At 46.0% G+C, this 24,452-nt stretch overlaps 1 pseudogene; it reads right to left on the bottom strand.

The window, feature by feature from the left end:
* Window positions 1-19,329: 19,329 nt before the first annotated feature.
* LOC136454200 (uncharacterized) lies at window positions 19,330-21,180 on the bottom strand (annotated as a pseudogene).
* Window positions 21,181-24,452: the final 3,272 nt, after the last annotated feature.

Genomic DNA, 24,452 nt, shown 5'->3' with positions numbered 1-24,452 from the left:
GGTTGAGCTTTTGGCTTTTGGGGGCAAAAGCCACAGCCAAAAGCCCAACCAAATAGGGCCTATAAAATATAAGGACATTGTAACTATTCCAACTCAAGAAGAAATAGAGCCTTACTCTTTAAACAAATCTCTCCTCTCTCTCTCTCTCTCTCTCTCTCTCTCTCTCTCTCTAAGCCGCCGCCGCCCTCACTCTCTCTCTCTCTCTCTCTGTGTGCCCACGCTCACGGCGCCACCACCTCCCAGCCCGTCTCCCTATGACATCACCACATTGTTCCTCACAAGCTAATATTAGTATATGCATGAGGAATGAGTTGATTCCACCAAATGACATTGAATGAACCCATGATGCATCACCTCATAAAACATGGAGTGGCTCCACAAACCAAACACACCATAAAGGTCCATGATATGCGACTATTGGGATCAAGTCCTAAACGAAATTAATTTTAAGTATGCTTGCGAGTAGCTTACATTTGACAGTATGGACATGGCTGAATTTGGTTTGGACCTCGACCAACAATGAATATCTCAACTCGGTAGGAGTCCACTTTGTAGTAGCATTGTACTGCATCATGGACAAAGGATGACATGGAGCGAGAGATACTGAAATCTTGAACAAAAGTATTGATCATTTGCAGCCTGTTCAGCTGGTGCTGATACGATCATATACGATCGTGGATTATTACTACTGGCTGATTTGGTGTGAGAGAAAAATCTTATTTTGGCTGGAAATTTACGATCATTTACGACCAAGCGAACAGGCTATTGAAAAATACACACGGTTCATTTCAGGAAGATAACATCTGGTGGTGGCCGCTGATAAATTGACAATTAAAATTCCCTATAATATATAAGCATTGTTTATGCTAATCTACCATATATATAGAGAGAGAGAGAGACAGTATTACCATAGGGAAATAATATTTAGTATATATCGAGCACGGAGCACCTCGCTTGCAGGCCCACCTCTTCCGCTTGAAGGTTCGCAGGCCAGCACTCCAACATTTCAGTTCCCAGGCCCGCAACTTTCCTGACCTTCAGTACCATGACGGCCCGAGCATCTCCGTGTCCTTTTTTTCCCTCTACGCATCGTGACTCGTTGACATCCAAAGCCGCTTCCATCCCCTCCAGCGCTCTCTACAGATCTTCGGCGCAGGCTTCTCCGGCGTTGCTGCCTCCGGCCCACCTCGCCCTGCAGCAAGCTGCATCAGCGCCACCCCCACCCATCCCCTTCGCCCGCTGTCTAAAGATCTTCAGGGCAACCTTCCCCGGCACCATGCTCCATGCCGACAGACTGCAGCCTGAGGTGATGTCGTCTTGTTATATTGATCTCCACCGGTTGGCCCAACGGTTAATTGGATTCTTCATCCGCGTCCTGATCGGAGGTGCCCAGTCGTTCTTCTGGTTGATGGACCCCCGTCGTGCAGCGCAATAAATAGAAGGTGGGGGCTGTGGCTCGAGACACGAGGTTCACCGTAGCCGCCAGCGCCCCCACCGAGGTTCCTAACCCTAGTCCGATCTAGAAGGGCGCGCTGTAGGCGACGGGAAGCGCAATCTCCTTCGCCGCCGCCACTGGACCGCACCTCCACGTCACGGCGCCATGGCCGCGACCGCCTCTTGATGAGGTACTTAACAAGGTATTGTTTAAGAGTATCTCCAAGAGACTCCATATTCTTCCTAAATGCTAGGAATAGAGATTTTGGTGAAAAACTACCCTCCAACAGCTCATCTAAATGATCATCCAAACATAGCCATCTTCTGTTCCGGATTTTTCGCTAGCCAAAAATAGAAGACGAGAATGGCTCTATAGAGTGCACATGAGATATAGAAAAACTATTGGAGATTGAAAAGATATAGAAAGCGATTTTTATGCAAATGGCTCTCCAAATGATGATTTAGAGAGTGAGATTTAGAAAGGCTCTTAGAGATGCTAAGTCAAGTTCTACCCGCTAGATTTGCACGTAGATTTGCCTCTCGATGAGGTTCTATCAGAGCCGGGTTTCTAGTGTGGAGATCGGAGATTTTGTTCCGCCGAGATCACCGCCTGGCCGTTGGATCACGATCGACTGCCGACGTTGATCGGGCCGGCTTTTAGCCCAACCGAGGCAGCAGATTCCCAGCCCAGGCCTAGGTTGCGGCCGGGGCGCAGGGGAGCGGTCGCGCGCGCTGTTGCTGCGCTATGAGCCGCGTGCGAGCGCCTGATGGGTCAGGCCGAATGCACAGTAAATGTTATAAATTTTGTTTATTTATTTTCAGAAGCGAATTTTGATGAATTTTGATTAGTTTTTCATCTCTATTTAATTTTGAACCAACGGGATAAATTATTCAGAGAGTAGATGAGTACAACGAGATGCTTTTGAAAAGTAGATAAATTATATTTTCATGTTTTCGTTGCAAAATTTAATGCTGATTATCTTCTAATTAAATTCGAACCAACGGGAGAATTTAATTTGAAGAGCGGTTACTTTTAGTAAATTATGATTATGTTTATCCTGTAATTAAATTAAAACCAATGAGAAAATTTAAATTAGAGGAGTAGTCCTATTTATTTATGTTAAATTATGGTATTGTTATTTTCTAACGAAAGTTGATGATAGCAATATTATAATGAGTTTAAGATTGAAGTTTAAATTTCTGATAAATTTTACATCAACATGGTAAATTTTTTAAAGAGTAGATAAAGACCAAGAAATGCTCCTGAACTAATAGAATGTATTTTATTATCGTGTTTCGCTGCAATGATGTTGATTGTCTTCTAATTAAATTCGAACCAACGGGAGAATTTAATTTTGAAGAGTAGTTATATGTCTTTTAAGTTAATTTATGAGTTTTATGCATTAATTCTATTTTATGTCCAACAGTGATGTAGAAGCATCCTGTAAGTTTTATTTTTAACCGACGAGATCACTCGGCTGCATGCCAACGGGCTGCAATGCTGGGGTGTGTGAATGAAAAGGCTTGAGTCAAGCCAGTTTAGGGCAGTTTTTTGTTAGTTTAGTAATTTTCTGATTAAATTGAAACCAACGGAAAGATTTAATTATAAAATAAAGTATAAGTGAATGTTGTAGTCATCATGACTAAATTTTTCGTTATGGTAATTTGTATATAGATTTATCCCGCATGGAGAGAAGTTTAGGATAGTACTTATGCTAGTCAATCATGCATGGCGGGAGAAGTTTTATGATGACTCATATGTTATTATATCTCATATAGAGAGAGAAGTTTAGGTAGCTCTTATGCTACCCTAGTATTGACCATAGCATAATAGAAATGCACCGTCATGGTCAATACTAGCCAAAAGATAAGAAAAAGATACAATCGTGACTTACAAAAATACTGCTAATAAAAGACATCGATGAGTTCTTGAAGTAGAATGAAGAAAATGTACTCCTATACGGATCAAGAAATAACTTTGTTTGCATGACGTAATCATGTGAATGAAGTTATAAGTGTCTCCTCGTTCACAGTTTTTCCGAATAGTTCTCAAAATTATGGCAGTAAAGTTCATGCCATATTTCGAGGGGGAAGAATAGTAAGATCAATTAAGAAAGATACTCTTCATTAAAAGTGAGATAAAGATTAATTAAGATGAATATGGCCGTCGAAGGAGTACAACGGTCACAATAACGATACCCCTAAGCAGACAAATAACTAAATTCCTAGATTTTTTCTGAGAGGAAGATAGCGTAGTCACCATCAAAGATATTAAGGCGGTGCTTAAAGCGCCATATAAGGTTTTAACAGATTAAACCCAAATAAAAAATTTGAAGATACGCTATCTTTATAAAAGATGGGATCATCTGGGGGAGCACGGTATATAGAGACCTATGACTTAAAGAGAAGCGGGACTACGTGCCCACTTAGTGATTAAAAACAATGAATTTTTCTAATACATGTTGATGTTGTATGACTTATACAACACCTGTTGTTGGCTCTTTGAAGAAGATGAATAATATAAACAAGAATCTTGTGATACACGAGCCTGTAGAATCAATTGACTCTTGACAATGAAGAGCAACAATAGCCCCACATGAAAGTGTCTGTAGTTAAGGCCCCAGAAGGTCTCAAAGAATTAGTAAACCAGTTTTCTGATGACTATGAAGTCTATGTTGGTGAAGAAATTCAAATGGAGGGTGATCCCACCTTATTTGAAGAAGCTATAAGAAGCGTTTACTCATTTGAATGGCAAGAAGCTTTTGAAGTTTAAATGAATTCGATGAATACCAATGATGTTTGGGACTTAGAAGAAATTCCTAAAAGAGCCAAAACAGTAGGCTATGAATGGGTCTACAAAGACAAAATGTGACTCCAAAGGGAATGTGCAAAGATATAAAGCATGAATTATAGCAAAATGCTTTACGCAAAGAAAATGAATAGATTACGATGAGAGTTTTCTCTCTAGTCTCATGCAAGGATTCTTTTAGAATCATAATGGTGTTATTGGTACATTATGATTTAGAGTTACATCAGATGGATGTAAAGATGGCATTGCTCAATGGAGATTTGTATGGAAAACGTTTACATGGCACAACCCAAAGATTTTGTCGTGGAAGAAAAAGAACGTATGGGATGCCGCTTGTAGAAATCCATTTATGGGTTAAAACAAGTCTCTAGATAGTAGTATTTGAAGTTGATGAAACGATAAGAAAGTTTGGATTTAAAGAAAATGAGAAGGACAATAGCGTTTATGCGAAGTTTAAGAATGGAAAATTATTTTCCATATCCTATGTATAGATGACATCCTACTCACTAGTAGTAATGTTAATCTGCCATTGGAGAAGAAGAAATATTTGTTCTCAAGTTTCAATGTGAATAATCTTGGTGAAGCTCATTGGTTCTAGGAATCAAAATTCACCGAGATAGATGAAAAGGGGTATTAGGACTACCGCAAAGGCATACTTAGAAAAGATTTTAAAGAAATAAAGTATGCATGCGAGTAAACCTACGCCTACTCCTATAGTCAAGGGTAATAGATTTGAGAACTTTCAGTGTTCTAGGAACCGATATGAGATCGATCAAATAAACATGGTTCCATATGCTTTAGCTGTTGGAAGCTTAATGATTGTACAAGTAAGAACTTACCTTGACGTAGCTTACGTATCCAGGATATTTTGGCAGAAGTCCAGTCCAGATATAGATCACTAGAATAGAGTTAAGAATGTTTTGCAATTTTTGTAAAGTATCATAGGCCTCATGCTGAGTAAAAAAGAACAAGTACTCTCAAATAGTTGTAGGTACAAATGTTAAGTTTTGGCGAGATGTGTAGTGAAATCCATAGTAGTTGCTAACACTCGCAGTTGGAGTATTATTGTGGAAAAGCTCCAATGAAACAGTTGTGGTGTCATCAATGATGCATACCATAGTATAGCTTGTCATGAGGCCTCACGAACAGGCAAAAGTGGTTAAGGGAATATATACCCAGATTTAACAATGGTAGTCAACAGCAATAACCATTTAAAGTAGTTAACTCCTAAGACAACAGGTCAAGTGTGCTACCAAACACATTGACATTAAGTTATATGTTGTAAAGGAGAAAATTCAGAATCATTTTGAAAGCATTGAGCATATAAGTATCAAGAAAGTACTTGTGGATCCGCTTACCAAAGGCTAACCACCTAGTGCGTTCAGAGAACACACAGTCGACATGGGTTTATGGGAAAGCCTATGATTTTTGGATACTAAGGGCCTAGTTGAGAATCTATTTCAAAATAGGGAGGTGCATTATAGCTATTTAATCTAATGGAAACTGACCGTGATGATGAGACACGCTCTACGCACTGATCTATGATGGAATAGGAAAAGATAAAGTAAGTTAAGTTTAAGTCATAAGGTGAGATCAAGGGGGAGAATGTTAGAATGTTCTCCACCGATTGGCCCAACGGCTAATTGGGCCCTTGATCCGTGCCCTGATCAGGAGCGCCCAGCCGTTCTCCTAGCTGATGGCCCCCTTCGCACAGCGCAATAAATAGGAGGTGAGGGCTGAGGCTCAAGACATAAGGTTCACCGTAGCCACCAGCGCCCTCACTGAGGTTCCTAGCCCTAGTCCAATCTAGAAGGGAGCGCTGTAAGCGACAACAAGCGCCATCGCCTTCGCCGCTGTCACTGGACAGCGCCTCCACGTCACTGCTACCTCGTCGCAGTGCCATGGCCGTGACTGCATCTCGATGAGGTACTTAACCAGGTATTGTCTAAGTCAAGTTCTACCCGCTAGATCTGCACCTAGAGGTTCTATCAGTTCTATCATGTCTGGCTCTAGCAGCAATGATGCTCGTGGGATGAGGCGGGGGAGAGATATATAGATGTGGCCTATTTTGTAGGGGCATCTCCTGTGCCAATGGTGCGATCATATGAAAAGCCAGGAGTTAGCTCAATGGAGATCAGTTTTAGATGAGAGCCCACTTGAAAGGTCCTAATGGCTAAAGGGGGGTGAATAGCCTATTAAAAACTTCTACAACAACACTTAGCAAACCAGTTAGACAAATATGAGGCGAAGCTAGTGTTGCGCTAGCCTACTAAAAATGCAAGCCACCTACCACAATTCTAGTTTCTATAGTCTCTATCCACACAATGGCTATGTTGCTACACTAAGTTAGTGTGCTCTCAAAGGCTAACTAAAGAGCCACACTAACCAAACTAACAAGCTCTCATGACTAGCTACACTAAAGAGCTTGACACCTAGTTTACGGTAATGTAAAGAGATAGAGCAAGATGGTTATACCACCAAGTCGAGGAATGACCCAATCAATCACAAGAATGAATACCAATGAATACCAATCACCTCGGAATCAAATGATGACACAATGATTTTTTACCAAGGTTCACTTGCTTGCCGGCAAGCTAGTCCTTGTTGTGGCGATTCACTCTCTTGGAGGTTCACGCGCTAATTGGCATCACACGCCAAACCCTCAATAGGGTGCCGCACAACCAACACAAGATGAGGATCACACAAGCATTTCGATACGAGTTTCACCCCTCTTAATAGTAGGGCTATCGATCCTAAACGTGATCACACTCTCTAAGTGTCTCAATCACTAAACCAAAAAGCTCCTATCAATTTCACCTTTGCCTTGAGCTTTTTGTTTTTCTTTCTCCTTTTCCAAGTCCAAGCATTTGATCATCACCATGCCATCACCATCATCATGTCATGATCTTCATTTTCTTCACCACTTGGAGTAGTGCTACCTATCTCATAATCACTTTGATAAACTAGGTTAGCACTTAGGGTTTCATCAATTCACCAAAACCAAACTAGAGCTTTCAATCTCCCCCTTTTTGGTAATTGATGATAACCCTTTCACAAAGATATGAATTGAAATTTATTTAAATCCATGTTGCTTGCCCAAGCATATTTACCATGTGTAAAAGGATATGGACAAGTTTCATGAATTTCAAATAGTAGCAATTGCTCTCCCTACATATGTGCTAAGAGTTTGTATTGTAGCTTGCACATATGCTTAGATAGGAAATATAGGAGACAATGTCTACCAAATGATGCTAAGGTACAAAAGATGGACCTTTGAAGCATGATACCAATCGGAGTGCACCAATATACCATCCTTAGCACCACTACTAACTAGACATACACAAAAACTAGAATGCCCCGTGAGATCAACATTAGAAGTAAATGTCTAGTTTTCATAATGTGAGCATGAGTCTAGTTACTTAACCTATGCATGCTAGTTTTTCATTTCATCATTCAAACCTACAACTAGCATACACCACACAAGTATGGATATTGAAATTTAAAACTTATGCCATGCTAGCAAACATATGAAATGCACATTCAAATGCATCCACCAAGTTTATGAGCTTGCTCCCCCTACTTGTGTGCTCAAAATTTTAATCACTCCATATCTCTCCCCCTATCACTTACATCTTTGTTTCTTCTCTTTCCTTTATTGTCTTTTCACTATCTTTATACACTATTTCTCCCCCTATCACTTATATCTTTGTTTATGCTCCCCTTTTGTCATCAATGACCACAAAGGTTCAAAATATAGATAGGTTGATATTATCAATGTCAATCAATGGGGTGATGATTATTTTCCCAAATTTGGTCCAATCTAGATCATTTGCCAAAGATATTTAACTCGGTTTGATCCAAGGGCAAGCTTCTTCACACCTCCAAATAAGGGTTATCTTGTACCATGTTGAGTTAAACACTTAGAGCTCATTTTCTAGATCAAACACTAGGTTTACAAGCCCACAAACATGTCATATGCTACCACTAGATCAAGTCAAGCATAGAAGCAATAGTAGTACCATACAATCATCAAATTTATTTGATTTTCATGAATGAGCCTAGTAAATATGAAATATGACTAGATGCACTAATCATGTCCTTAGTAAGGATGTATGCCATGCTAATCAACTTTTACCTTGGATTGCTCGAAGAAGAGGCATGTCATATGAGTGGAGGATGCATCAACACATATTTGAGAAATCCAATATGTTCAACTCATTCCTTAGCTTGCAAAACTTTTTCTCATCCAATGGCTTCATGAATATATCAGCAAGTTGATCTTCGGTGCCTACACTCTCAATGCAAATATCCTCTTTTTGTTGGTGATCTCTTATGAAATGGTGGCGGACATCAATGTGCTTTATTCTTGAATGTTGAACCGGATTGTTGGTTAACTTGATTGCACTCTCATTGTCACATAGCAATGGAACTTTCTTGAACTTGATTCCAAAGTCATCAAAGGTGGTCTTCATTCAAAGTATTTGTGCACAACAACTACTGGCGAATATATATTTGGCTTCGGCGGTTGATAATGCAACACTATTTTGCTTCTTTGATGACCATGAGACAAGTGATCTTCCCAACAATTGACATGTGCCCGAGGTGCTCTTCCTTTCAACCTTGCATCCTGCATAATCCGAGTTGGAGTAACCAACTAGCTCAAACTTTGCTCCTTTGGGATACCACAAACCAATATTTTGTGTATGCTTCAAGTACCTCAATATTCTCTTTGTAGCCTTCAAATGACTTTCTCTTGGTGAGGCTTAAAATCTTGCACACATGCATACACTAAACATGACATTCGGCCTTGATACGGTCACATAGAGTAGGCTTCCAATCATAAACCAATATAATTTTTAATCCACCATATTGCCACTTGCATCACTATCCAAGTTGTCATTTGTCCCCATTGGTGTGCTAATGGCTTTGTTATCACTCATGCCAAACTTCTTGATCATGTCCTTAATATACTTGCCTTGACTCACAAATGTATCATTCTTCAATTGCTTGATTTGAAGACCAAGGAAGTGACTTAACTCTCCAATCATGGACATCTCAAACTCATTAGCCATCATCTTTTCAAATTCTTCACAAAAGTCTTGATTGGTTGATCCAAATATGATGTCATCTACATAGATTTACAATATAAATAAATCTTTTCCAATCTTCTTGATGAAAAGAGTGGTGTCAACCTTGCCCATCATGAACCCTTTAGAGAGTAGGAAGTCCCTCAATCTCTCATACCATGCTCTAGGTGCTTGCTTCAAGCCATAGAATGCCTTCTTCAACCTGTACACATGGTCGAGCTTCTCGTCATCTTCAAAACAGGGAGGTTGCTCAACATATACTTCTTCATTTATGTAACCATTGAGAAATGCACTCTTGACATCCATTTGATAGAGTTTAATGTTGTGGGCACAAGCATAGGCTAGCAAGATTCTAATTGCTTCAAATCTAGCAACCAGAGCATATGTTTCTCCAAAGTCAAGACCTTCAACTTGTGTATATCCTTGTGCTACCAATCTTGCTTTATTCCTTACTACTATCCCATCTTGATCTTGCTTGTTTCTAAAGACCTATTTGGTTCCAAGCACATTGCATCCCTTTGGTCTCTCTAACAATTCCCATACTTGATTTCTTGTGAAGTTATTCAATTATTCATGCACAGCATTCACCCAATCAACATCCTTTAATGCTTCATCTATCTTCTTTGGTTCAATAGATGATACAAATGAGAAATGCTCACAAAATGAAGTCAATTTTGATCTAGTTTGCACACCTCTTGAAATATCACCAATGATAGTGTCCAAGGGATGATCCCTTGCAATATTGGTTGGTTGGAGGATTAGAACTTGATTGCTTGCACTTGCTTGATCATTGGGTTGAGATGATGCACTAGCCACTTGATCTTGTTCATTATCATGAGAGTCACTTGTACTAGTTTGATTTGTATCATCTTGCACATTTGAGTTAGAGAGCACTTGCACTTGATAATCTTCATCATTATTCACTTGCCTAGGCCTCAATTTACCAACATCCATGTCCTTCATGACATTTAAAAGTTGAATGCCTCTAACATCTTTCAAGTTCTCATTCTCCTCTTGGGAACCCTTGATTTCATCAAATTCAACATCATGAACTTCTTTAAGAGTACCACTATCCAAATTCTAAACTCTATATGCTTTGCTAGTAGTTGAGTATCCAAGTAGGAATCCTTCATCATATTTCTTATCAAACTTGCTCAATCTAGTGCATTTCTTCAAGATATAGTATTTGTAACCAAAGACCCAAAAATATGCAATGTTGGGCTTTCTACCATTGAAGAGCCCATATGATGTCTTCTCTTTCAATGGATGTCAATAGAGGCGGTTGCTACAATAGCAAGCTGTGTTGACAGCTTCGGCCCAAAAAGATTGACTCACATTGTACTCACTAAGCATAGACCTTGCCATATCAATGAGTATTCTATTCTTCCTCTCAACAAGACCATTTGATTGTGGAGTGTACTTGGCCGAGAATTGATGTCTAATTCCAAATTTATCACACAACTCATCAATTCTAGTGTTCTTGAACTCACTACCATTGTCACTTCTAACTCTCTTGATGGTTGTTTCAAACTCATTGTGAATATCTTTGACAAATGATTTAAATATTGCAAACACATCACTTTTGTCCACTAGAAAGAATACCCAAGTGTATCTAGTATAATCATCCACTATCACAAAGTCATATTTGTTACCACCAATGCTAGTGTATTGAGTTGGCCCAAACAAGTCCATGTACAATAACTCAAATGTTTTACTAGTGCTCATCATGCTTTTCTTAGGATGGGTGTTTCTAACTTGTTTTCTAGCTTGACAAAAGCTACAAAGCTTATCTTTCTCAAACACTACATCTTTCAAGCCTCTAACCAAGTCATGCTTAACCAATCTATTTAATTATTTCATTCCAACATGACCAAGCCTTCTATGCCATAACCAACCCATGCTAGACTTAGTGAACAAACATGTAGATAGTTGAGCTTTACTAGCATTAAAATTAATCAAGTATAGATTCTTATATCTAAAGCCTTTGAAGATCAAGTTAGAGCCATCTACACTTATGATCTCTACATCATCTACCCCAAATATGCATTTGAATCCAAGATCACACAATTGAACCACGGATAGCAAATTAAAGTTCAAGCTCTCTATAAGCAACACATTGGAAATGCTTATGTCATTGGATATTGCAATCTTACCAAGCTCTTTGACCTTGCCTTTGCCATTGTCACAAAATGTGATACTATCATAACCATCATTGCCATTGGTGTTGATTGAGTTAAACATTCTTACATCACCGATCATATGTTGAGTGCACCCACTATTAAGAACCCAATGCCTTTCTTCGGCTTTGTAATTGACCTACAAAAGAAGATCAATTCTTTTTAGGTACCCAAACTTGTTTGGGTCCTTGAAGGTTAGTCACTAAGCTCTTTGTTACCCAAATGTCTTTCTTCTTTGATCCCATCCATGGTGCACCAATAAACTTAGCTTTCACACCATTTATACCCTTAGTAAGCACATAGAAAAATTTAATCTTAATTGAGGATACATTATCATTTTTGCTCTTGTTCTTGCACTCATGCTCTTTATGACCAACTTGCTTGCAACTAGTACAAAACCGACCATTGTTCTTCACAAAACTAGTCTTGTGAGGAGAAAAGGTCGCCTTGCCTTTCTTGGGGGTATAGCCCAATCTCTCTTTGTAGAGAGAAGGTCTTTGGTTACCTAAGCACATAAGCACGCGGTCCTCACCACCATAGGCCTTAGCCAAGGTGTGAGTGAGCTTATTGACCTCCTTTTTTAGAGTCTCATTCTCAACTATTAGTGAGGCATCACAAGTGAAACCATCACTACTAGATGAGGTGGAAGTAGAAATGCTACAAGAAGGGTTAGTGGGAGCAACAATGATAGGCTTAAATAATGATTCATCAATTATATCATAAGTTAAGCCTACATTACATGTCTCAACATGTTTCTTCTTATTTTGCTCATCAAGCAAAGAGGAATGAGCTTTTTCAAGCTTCTTGTGAGCCTTGTCAAGCTTCTCATGGGCTTCCTCTAGCCTCTCATGAGATGATTTGAGCTCATCAAAGGATTGCATAAGGGCTTTTATTTCCTTACACAAGCTTTTGCATTCCTTTCTCTTAATGTCAAAGTGTTCTTTAGCATCATCTAGCATGTCAAGTAGTTCATCCTTAGTTGGTTCATCATCATCACTATCACTTTCATTTTCATTTTTATTTTCATTATCATTATCATGTTCCTCATCACTTCCATCCTCACAAGTTTATACCTTAGTGGCCTTAGCAATGAAGCATGATGGAGTGTCGAAGATAGAGGGCTTCTCATTGATAGCAATGCTTGCAAGTGCCTTCTTTTTGGTGGTCTTGTCATCATCACTATCATCATCATCACTTGAGAAAGCATCACTATTCCAAGTGACCACATATGAACCACCCGCCTTCTTCTTTAAGGTCATCTTGTTCTTCTTCCCTTTCTTTTCCTTCTTGTCCTTATTCTTGTTCTTCTTGTCATTATCATTGTCACTATTGTATGGGTATTGAGCAACAAGATGATCTTTGATTCCGCAATCGAAGCACCTTCTTGACTCTTCCTTGTTCTTGAATGAAGACTTCTTTCTTTTAGCATGGTAGCCCTTCTTCATCATGAACTTACCGAATCTCTTGACAAAGAGAGACATCTTCTCATCATCCATCTCATCAAAGCTCAAGTCTTCGTCTTCACTTGATGATTCTTGCTTTGCCTTGCCCTTAGATGATGTGGCCTTGAATGCCACACTCTTCTTCTTGTCATCCCCAGTCCTCACTAACAAGGTGACCAACATGCCAAATCTTATGGGTAAGCATTTCAAGAACTTATGAGAGAAGTCCTTGTCCTCCACCTTCTCACCAAGTGCTTTGAGATCATTGACAAGCACTTCCATCTGATGGAACATGTCCGGCACACTCTCATCTTCCTTCATCTTGAAGCTAGCAATTTTTTCCTTGAGAATGTATGCCTTTGCACCCATCATTGCCTTGGTGCCCTCGAATGATTCTTCCAACTTCTTCCAAGCCTCATGAGCTATCTCAATGTTTTTGATTTGCTCAAATGTTCTCTCATTAATTGCATCATGAATGGCACTTAGAGCAATATCATTGTTTTAGAGAAGCACTTCTTCAGCCGCGGTGGGATTCTCCGGATCGACAATCTCAATTTTGATTTCTACCACCTTCCACACCCTTCTATTGATTGACTTGATATGTGTGGTCATCTTTATATATGGATAATTTGTCCCATCAAATTGGGGTGGCTTCTTGGTGCTGTTGATTTGAGCTATTTTTATACCGAAGGTTGTTAAGCCTCAAATTACGGTCACCACGACTCCCATACCACTTTAAAGGTCCTAATGGCTAGAGGGGGGTGAATAGCCTATTAAAAACTTCTACAACAACACTTAGCAATCCGGTTAGACAAATATGAGGCGAAGCTAGTATTGCGCTAGCCTACTAAAAATGCAAGCCACCTACCACAATTCTAGTTTCTATAGTCTCTATCCATATAATGGCTATGTTGCTACACTAAGTTAGTGTGCTCTTAAAGGCTAACTAAAGAGTCACACTAACCAAACTAACAAGCTCTCACGACTAGCTATACTAAAGAGCTTGACAACTAGTTTACGGTAATGTAAAGAGATAGAGCAAGATGGTTATATCGCCGAGTCGAGGAATGAACCAATCAATCACAAGAATGAATACCAATCACCTCGAAATCAAATGCTGACACAATAATCTTTTACCAAGGTTCACTTGCTTGCCGGCAATCTAGTCCTCGTTGTGGCGATTCACTCTCTTAGAGGTTCACGTGCTAATTGGCATCACATGTCAAACCCTCAATAGGGTGCCACACAACCAACACAAGATGAGGATCACACAAGCCACGAGTAATTTACTAGAGTACCTTTTGATTCTCCATCGGGGAAAGGTCAAGAACCCCTCACAATCACCACGATCGGAGCCGGAGACAATCACCAACCTCCGTTCGATGATCCTCACTGCTCCAAGCCATCTAGGTGGTGACAACCACCAAGAGTAATAAGTAAATCCCACAGCAAAACACGAACACCAAGTGCCTCTAGATGCAAAAACTCAAGCAATGCACTTGGATTCACTCTCAATCTCACAAAGATGATGAATCAATGATGAAGATGAGTGAGAGGGCTTTGGCTAAGCTCACAAGGTTGCTATGTCAATACAAATAGCCAAGAGAGTTAGCTTAAGTCGGCCAAACAATATTTATAGACGCCCCCAAACAATAGAGCCGTTGGGCAGTCAGACTGCGGGATGATCGGACGCGCAGGTCGTGTGCACCGAACACGTCCGGTGAGTGACCGGACGCATCTGGTCGCTGCGTCTAGTCACAGTCTGACCGCCCAATGGCTATCTCTGTATAGTAATACTACGTGATCGGACGCGCTGTTAGAAAATGATCGGACGCAGGAGATGCACCGTCTGATCGAGTCAGAGAGCTCCCAGAGCCGCTCTGGGTCGACTGGACGTGTCCGGTCACACCAGACCAAACGCGGGAGACGCAACGTTCGGTCGAGTCCAGAGAGCCCCCAGAGCCGCTCTAGGCCGACTAGACGTGTTCGGTCACACCGGACCGGACGCTGCCAGCGTCCGATCAATTATTTCGCTGAAAACTCGAGACTTGCTGATTCACACTGGACGCGTCCGGTGTGCTGACCGGTCGTGTCTGCTCGGTCTCTGCAATCCTGTATCAGCTATATCACTTTGACCTGACGCTGAACAGTAATTCGTCAGCTTTTGGTCACTCAACTGAGCCAGAGTCCGGTCACTTTCACTTAGTCGCTCACCTCGGGTCCAAATATTAGACGCGTCCGGTAGCCACACAGGACACGTCCGGTCACTTCTGTCTGACTACCTGAAGTCAGGATAAAATACCGGACGCGTCCGGTCACTCTATGACCAGCGCAACTAACTCATTTTCAACTCTATCTTCTTTACACTTGCTCAAATGAGCCAACCACCAGTGTATCACCTTGTGCACATGTGTTAGCATATTTTCACAAATATTTTCAAGGGTGTTAGCACTCCACTAGATCCTAAATGCATATGCAATGCGTTAGAGCATCTAGTGGCACTTTGATAACCGCATTTTGATACGAGTTTCACTCCTCTTAATAGTACGGCCATCGATCCTAAATGTGATCACACTGTCTAAGTGTCTCAATCACTAAACCAAAAAGCTCCTATCAATTTCACATTTGTCTTGAGCTTTTTGTTTTTCTTTCTTCTTTTTCAAGTCCAAGCATTTGATCATCTCCATGCCATCACCATCATCAAGTCATGATCTTCATTTGCTTGACCACTTGGAGTAGTGCTACCTATCTCATAATCACTTTGATAAACTAGGTTAGCATTTAGGGTTTCATCAATTCACCAAAACAAAACTAGAGCTTTCACCACTGTCTCTTCGGTCTCTTCGGTTGCCTCATGAATAACTCGAAGTAGTCACTGGTGGTTATGGGGCCTTTCGATCACGTGGCTTCATAAAATCACAGAGAAATCTGATAGTGGGTTCCTCCTATTTAGGTATATCCAATAGCTTGTCTTAGCTCATGTTAGGGTTTGTTTGGAATGCGGGAAAGTTTTCTTGTTCCTGCATTTTTCCTATGAAATGGAACTGATTCCTGTAAAATTCATGCGTGATTCTTATGAAATTCCTGCGTTCCAAACATACCTTGTCTACCGGTGTTTCATTTCACAATAAAATGTCGATACTAGGGCCCCGTTTGGCACAGCTCAGCTTCACCAGTGAAGCAGTTTTTTTGTTTTCAACTCTACCAACAGCTTTCACGGTGAAAGTAAAGCTGTTTTGTAAATCTATTTGGCAAAACAGTTTCATATGGTAATCCAATAGAGCAAAATGACTATAATGCCCTTTACTTTTTTTTCTTTTTCCCTCATCATCTCCTCATGGCCATGGGTATCTCCTATCTTGGTTGTTTCCTCCGCTTGTCTTCTCAGAGGGCACGTGCGAGCGGCGCATCTCGGCTTTCTTCTTCATGAACGAGCACGCGCGCCGCAACCTTCTTCTCCACACGGCACATGCTCGCTCACATGCTCGGCGGCGGAGCCACTCGTGCCCTGGCGGTCGCGCTCACTCGTGCGTGTCCACGGTGCCTATGCTCGCTCGTGCCCTAGCGAAGACAACCTCGCCGCTTGTGCCCAGCGACCGAGCCATGGTAGCTGCGCTGCTCGCATCCAGCTGCCGAGCCCCGGCAGCCACGCCTTTCGCGCCGGTGGCTGAGCCCGCGCGTGGCCTCAGCGACAACTATCGTGCCGCTCGCGCCGAGTGGCTGAGCCTCAGTGGCTGCGCTGCTCGTGACCGGTGGTAGCACCCGCTCATGCCCCGGCGAAGACGGCCACACCACTCGCACGGCGGACGGCGTCCTCGCCGCTCGTACCCCAGCCAGAGCCCGCACAGGCGCAGCGAAGGGGCAAATCTGGATTCCTCACGTGGTGGGGTCCACTTGTGTCAAGTGAAGCTGAAGCTGAGATGAGCTATTTTTTTCAACTTCATCTCACCCTATTTTTTTGTGAGAAGAGAAAAAAAAAGTTTTTGCATGAAATTATTTTTAAAAAGGTGTTTGACAAAAAAAAAAAAACAGCTCGTGATGTTGTTTTTGAAGCCATGCCTAACAGGGTCTAGTTCTTGCATCTTTCACTAGATTATCTTGTTGATTGTCTTGCAGTTTGTGCAGGTATGGGAACCATCACTCGAAACTTTATTATATCTAAAGAAAATGGAAATCAGGCTAATGCCATGGGTCTGCCAAATGCTTTTGTGCATACAGTACACAGTGTTGATGTTGAAGTTTGAATGCTGTGGAGCATGGGAAGCGGAGAAAAAGCTGCCTGTGCAGTTGATCCGCAGTGCTGCCCTTCAGGCCTTCAGCGCAGGAAGTACACGTGGTAGTCGGTCATCGAAGAACCGCCTTCAAACTGCACGGGTAGAAATCCACCGAAAACCACAGTAACTACTGTATCGTTTCGTTTGTATTTGATAACAATTGTCCAAACGTTGACTAATTAGGCTCAAAATGTTCATCTCACAAAATACATGTCATGTGTGGACGGACGTACGCAAGGCGCAGGCGCGCCCGCGACGTACGCCGCGCGGCTGAGCGCGCAGAGCGCGCGGTCCACCAGCCCGAAGGGGCAACTTCCAGTGGCTAGAAATCAGGGATTGGATTAGAAGCTGTTTTGGTTAGTCCTATAATTAGGGGAATTCCTTCCATAGTTGGTTGAGCCATTGGCTATTTATTCCTGTAAGCAGGGAAGAATGAATTAAGCAAGATTAATCTCCTATTCTCTTCTTCCTCCACGCCTCCTAAGCTCAGCCGGTTGAGAGGGGTATAACCTCCGCCCTGGAAGACTCAGCCGGAGACTACGAGCTTCGTAGTCGAGGGCCAGCTACCTTAAACTACAGTGCCCTTGACAACCTGGTATCACGGTCTCGTCGATCCTCTCCCACCCGCTCCTCCCGTTCCTCTTCCGCAGCCGCCCAGCCCGATTCCGCCGCACCCCATCGCCCTCCTCAGCCGCGTCCGTCTCCCTCGCGCCAATCATGGCCGAGCCCTCCGCAGCCGACCTCATGGCAGCCATCAAGGCCCTCACCGACGACATGGCTACCATGAAGGCCGATATGGCCTCGCTGAAGAAGGAGAAGTCCGAGTCGTCCGCCGGCGGCGGCGGTGGCGATCGGCGCGCGGAAGGTCAGCACCCTGACTACCCGCCAAAGCACAAGAAGTGGGATTTCCCACGCTTCGACGGCACCACCGACCCCATGCTCTTCCTCAACAAATGCGACTCCTACTTCCGCCAACACCGTACCATGGCGGAGGAACGCGTGTGGCAGGCTTCCTACCACCTCGACGGCGTCGCGCAGCTGTGGTATACCCAGCTCGAGGAGGACTCCGGCACGCCCACCTGGGCGCGCTTCAAGGAGTTCCTCAACCTGCGGTTCGGGCCGCCGCTCCGGTCGGCGCCGCTGTTCGAACTCACCGAGTGCCGGCGCACGGGCACCGTCGAGGAGTACTCCAACCGTTTTCAGGCGCTCCTGCCTTGTGCGGGTCGGCTGGACGAGGAGCAGCGCGTCTAGCTCTACACCGGCGGGCTGCTGGCGCCGTTCAGCCATGCCGTTCGCCTCCACAACCCCGACTCGCTCGCCGCTGCCATGAGCATCGCGCGCCAGATCGAGCTGATGGAGGCCGAGCGCCCGACGCCGCCTGCGCCACGCGCGCCTGCGTGGGGCATCCTGCCTACGCCCGCTCCCCGGGCCGCCCTGCCACCACCACCACAGCCGCTGGCACTGCCTGCACCCCCGGTGGCCGCGCAGCCGGGCCGCGATGACGGAAATCGCCGCCTCTCGCCCGAGGAGATGGCTGAGCACCGCCGTCTTGGTCTCTATTTCAACTGCAACGAGAAATACACTCATGGCCATAACCGTTTTTGCAGGCGCATCTTCTTCCTGGAGGGTGTCGAGATTGACGACGTCGCGAACAAGGCGGCGGCGGCCGCGCCCGACGTCGAGGCCCCCTGCTTTTCCCTTCAGGCCGTGGCTGGGGTCCCTGTGGCGGGTACCATGCAGATCCGCGTGGCCCTTGGCGCCGTAGCCCTCGTCGCTCTCCTCGACTCCGACAGCACGCATAACTTCATCTCGGAGGCAACGGCCCGGCGTTCCGGCCTTCCTCTGCGCTAGCACCCCCGCCTCACCGCCTTGGTCGCGAACGGCGAGCGCGTCACCTGCGACGGCGTCATCCGCAATGCCCCCCTGCTCATCGACGGCGTCGCGTTCTCGGCTGACCTCTTCGTCATGCCGCTGGCCGGGTACGACGTCGTCCTGGGGACACAGTGGCTGGGCGTGCGTGGGCCCATCGTCTAGGACCTCGGCAGCCGGCGCATGACGTTCCAGCACTAGGGGCGCCCAGTCTCCTGGACAGGCGTCGCCTGCCCTTCAGCACCGTCCCTGGGCGCCACCTCGGAGGTCGGCCCTCTCCTCGACGCACTGCTGCACGCATATGGGGGGCTCTTTGCGGACCCGGCGGGTCTGCCCCCCAAACGCGCGCACGACCACCGTATCACCCTGAAGCCCGGCGCCCAGCCCGTCGCCATACGGCCCTATCGGTACCCGGCGGTGCACAAGGACGAGTTGGAGCGGCAGTGCGCCGCTATGATCGAGCAGGGGATCGTCCGCCGCAGCGACTCGCCCTTCTCGTCGCCGGTCCTCCTCATCAAAAAGCTGGACGGTTCATGGCGTTTCTGCGTCGACTACAGGGCGCTCAATGCGCTCACCGTCAAGGATGCCTTTCCGATCCCGGTGGTTGACGAGCTCCTCGACGAGCTCCATGGCGCTAAGTTCTTCACCAAGCTGGACCTCAGGTCCGGGTACCATCAGGTGCGGATGCAGCCGGAAGATGTTCGCAAGACGGCGTTCCGCACCCACGATGGCCTCTACGAGTTCCTGGTGATGGCATTCGGGCTATGCAATGCTCCAGCAACATTCCAGAGCCTGATGAATGACGTGCTCCGGCCGTTTCTCCGTCGTTTCATCCTGGTATTTTTTGATGATATTCTTATCTACAGCAGGACATGGGCAGATCACCTCCGTCAGTGTTATCCTAAACGCTAAACGGTAAACAGTCGGTCACCTACCGTTTAGCCTATTATTCGGGCAAAACGGGTGTTTAAACGGGAAAAACGGTCGTTTAAACGGTCAAAACAACCGATTAAACGGAAACGGTGTACCACCGTGTAGCGTTTAAACGGTGTGTAAACGGGCTAAACGGCTGTTTAGGCGAACAGTGCCTCCGTCATCTTCGGGCCGTCCTCGACGAACTGCGATGCCACCAGCTCTTTGTCAAGCGCTCCAAATGTTCCTTTGGAGCCCCCTCCGTCGCCTACCTCGGCCACATCATCTCCGCGCAGGGGATGGCCATGGACCCGGCCAAGGTGCAGGCGATCCATGACTGGCTGGCTCCGCACTCGGTGCGGGCAGTACGCGGCTTCCTCGGTCTGGTGGGCTACTACCGCAAGTTCGTCCACAGCTACGGGGCACTTGCTGCACCACTGTCGGCGCTCCTCAAGAAGGAGGGCTTCTCCTGGGACGACGCGGCAGCCTCGGCGTTCGCGGCTCTCAAAGCCGCCATCACGGCCGCCCCTGTCCTCGCCATGCCGGACTTCACCAAGCTGTTCACCGTCGAGTGCGATGCGTCGACCATCGGGTTTGGGGCGGTCCTGACTTAGGAAGGCCACCCGATCACCTTCTTCAGTCGGCCAGTGGTGCCCCGCCACCGCGCGCTGGCCGCCTACGAGCGCGAACTTATCGGACTCGTCCAGGCCGTACGGCACTGGCAGCCGTATCTCTGGGGGCGGCGCTTCATCGTCAAGACGGACCACTACAGCCTGAAGTATCTCCTCGACCAGTGCCTCGCCACGATCCCTCAGCACCACTGGGTCGGCAAGCTCTTGGGCTTCGACTTCTCGGTGGAGTACCGCTCCGGCGCCACAAACATCGTCGCTGACGCCCTCTCCCACCGCTACACCAAAGAGGGGGAGGTCATGGCAATCTCGGTGCCCCCACTTCGACCTCGTCGACCGTCTGCGCCATGCCCAGGCCACCGACCCGGCCCTAGTCGCCCTCTACACCGAGGTCCGTGCGGGTGCCCGCGCTGCCCCCTAGGCGCTGGTGGATGGCATGGTCACCTATGACGGCCGCCTCTACATCCCACCCGCGTCGCCGCTACTCCAGGAGGTCGTGGCAGCCGTCCACAACGATGGCCACGAAGGCATCCACCGCACTCTCCATCGACTTCGGTGAGATTTCCACTTCCCCAACATGCACCGCATCGTGCAGGAGTTCATGCAGGCCTGCCGTACCTGCCAGCAGTACAAGTCGGACCACCTCCGGCCGGCGGGGCTGCTGCAGCCGCTACCATTGCCATCCGCGGTCTGGGCCGACATCGGCATCGACTTCATCGAGGCGCTGCCCAAGGTGCAGGGCAAGACAGTCATCCTCTCCGTGGTGGACCGCTTCAGCAAGTACTGCCACTTCATCCCGTTGGCACACCCAACACCGCGGAGTCCGTCGCCCAGGCTTTATTCGCCGACATCATTCGCCTCCATGGTGTCCCACAGTCCATTGTCTCGGACCGTGATCCGGTGTTTACGTCGGCGTTCTGGCAGGAGCTTATGCGGCTCACCGGGACAAAGCTCTTCATGTCATCCGCCTTCCATCCGCAGACGGACGGACAGACCGAGGCCGCCAACTGCGTCATCGTCATGTACTTGCGCTGTTTCTCCGGTGACCGTCCGCGCCAGTGGCTCAGGTGGCTGCCATGGGCGAAGTACATCTACAACACCGCCTACCAGTCCTCTCTCCGCGACACGCCGTTTCGGGTGGTCTACGGCCGGGATCCCCCGACCATTCACTCCTATGAGCCGGGCGAGACGCGGGTGGCCACGGTGGCTCAGGAGATGGAGGAGCGCGCTGCTTTCCTCGACGACGTCCGCTATCGCCTGGAGCAGGCTCAGGCGGCACAGAAGCGCATCTACGACCGGCACCATCGCCCGGTGTCCTTCCAGGTCGGCGACTAGGCTTGGCTGCGCCTTCGGCAGCGCGCTGCGGCGTCCCTCCCCAACGCGCCCAAGGGGAAACTCAAGCCTCGCTATATCGGGCCGTATCAGGTCCTGGAGTTGATCAACGAGGTGGCTGTCCGCCTCCAGCTGCCCCCCGGAGCACGGTTGCACGACGTGTTCCACATCGGCGTCCTCAGGAAGTTCATCGGAACACCGCCGGCTACCCCTCCACCACTACCCCCACTACGGCACGGGGCTGCTGTTCCTGCACCAGCCAAGGTCGCCAAGGCCCGGATCGCCAGGGGCGTGCGCCAGCTGCTCGTCGAATGGTAGGGCGAGCCACCATCTGCTGCTACCTGGGAGGATCTGGATGACTTCCGCTCTCGGTTTCCGGCTTTTCAGCTCGAGGACGAGCTGGACTTCGAGGCGGGGAGAGATGTCATGTGTGGACGGACGTACGCAAGGCGCAGGCACGCCCGCGACGTATGCCGCGCGGCTGAGCGCGCAGAGCGCGTGGTCCACCAGCCTGAAGGGGCAACCTCCAGTGGCTAGAAATCAGGGATTGGATTAGAGGCTGTTTTGGTTAGTCCTATAATTAGGGGAATTCCTTCCATAGTTGGTTGAGCCATTGGCTATTTATTCCTGTAAGCAGGGAAGAATGAATTAAGCAAGATTAATCTCCTATTCTCTTCTTCCTCCACGCCTCCTAAGCCCAGCCGGTTGAGAGGGGTATAACCTCCGCCCTGGAAGACTCAGCCGGAGACTACGAGCTTCGTAGTCGAGGGCCAGCTACCTTAAACTACAGTGCCCTTGACAGTACAATCAAACTGTACAATTAGTTTTGATTTCGTCAACATTTAGTACTCCATACATGTACCGCAAATTTGATATGACGGGGAATCTTCTTTTTACATAGCGCCAAAATTTGGAATTTGGGGTAACTAAACACCCCTCTAGCTTTTGGGTGCTATCACATTGCTCAAAGTTTTACCACTTGCAATTAATGCACAATCAGAATTAATTCGAGTCTGTTGGATAAAATTGTTAGCTAGATAAAAATTAGTATAAACTAGTTCCAATGCATTTAAACAGGAAGGTTAATAAGTGGATTGATTCTTTTAATAAGTCTTCAACTAGCTGTTAGTCAACCATAACTAATTTAAGCTAATTTTTAGACCTAACTAATTACTAGTTATTTGTATCGATCAAACATACCCTCATGGAGGGTGATAATAAGCTGTAATGGTGCTAACCTTACTAACACGGCGGTTCTCGCTTAGCTTTGTATAGAGTTACTATTGTAGTATTGTTCCTAAGTTAACGATGCAATGGAGAAACTAGTGTAGATAAAATGATCCTTTGAAATGACAGTGACAGCGTTCGGACGTGACCGCACTTGTCTCCGGGCGAACATCGATTAATAATTTTTTTTTAAAATTCATCTAGAACTATCTCATGACGAATGTATACACTTATTTAATGTTATAAATATTGATGTTTTTGTATAAAGTTGATCAAATTTAGAATTGTTTGACTTTGTACTGTACTATAGTTTTTTTACGAAATTGATACGAACAGGGCGTCCACCCCCAACTTGCGTCCAGACGCGGACCCGTGACCCCAACTCCTTATCCCATCGACATCATTATCCCATCCCGTGACCCACCCCACTCCCCCGCGGCCACTCATTGCTTCTCCGCCATCCCGTGACCCACTCCGCTCCCCTCACGTGCCACTCACTGCCGCTCCGCTCTCTGGGCCTGCTTGCGCCCTCGGGATGGACACCGCGCCCCATAGCTCGCTACCGTCCCGCCGCCCCGCTCCCTCCTTCCCTCCCTCGCCCACCGGCCGGAGATGAGGACGACCGTGGCGGCTCCAACGAGGTAGGTCGATCCTTCTATGGATCTAAGCTCCTCCTCCTCCTCCTCCTCTAGGTCAGAGTGCTCACCCTCCTGCTCCTCTGGATCTAAGCCCTCCACCTCCTCTTCCTCTGGATCTGAGGGACGCGGCGGTGGCTAGGGTTCCGGCGAGCTCTGTTGCGGTAGCCTTGTTTTGATGTTGCAACAAGTAATATTTTTTTTGTTGCATTAACCTCTTTTTTTTGTTTCTAATGTTGCATCTCACGTTACAGTAGCCTTATTCTGATGTTGCAACAAGTAATATTTCTTTTTTGCATTAGTCTCTTTTTTCTGATGTTGCTTCTCACATTGCGCTTTGTTCTATTGTTGCAGTAGCCTTGTTCTGATGTTGCAACAAGTAATATTTTTTGTTACATTAGTTTCTTTTTTCTGATGTTGCTTCTCGCATTGGCCTTTGTTCTGTTGTTGCAGTAGCCTTGTTCTGATGTTGCAACAAGTAATATTTCTTTGTTGCATTAGTCGCCTTTTTTGATCTTGCATCTCGCATTGCAGTAGCTTTGTTATGTTGTTGCGGTAATCTTGTTCTGATGTTGCAGTAGACTTGTTCTGATGTTGCAAACAAGTAATACTTCTGATGTTGCAT

This window comes from Miscanthus floridulus, chromosome 5 (genome assembly GCF_019320115.1).
Source record: "Miscanthus floridulus cultivar M001 chromosome 5, ASM1932011v1, whole genome shotgun sequence".
Classification (NCBI taxonomy): Eukaryota; Viridiplantae; Streptophyta; class Magnoliopsida; order Poales; family Poaceae; genus Miscanthus; species Miscanthus floridulus.
This window is presented reverse-complemented; position numbering and strand designations above follow the sequence as displayed.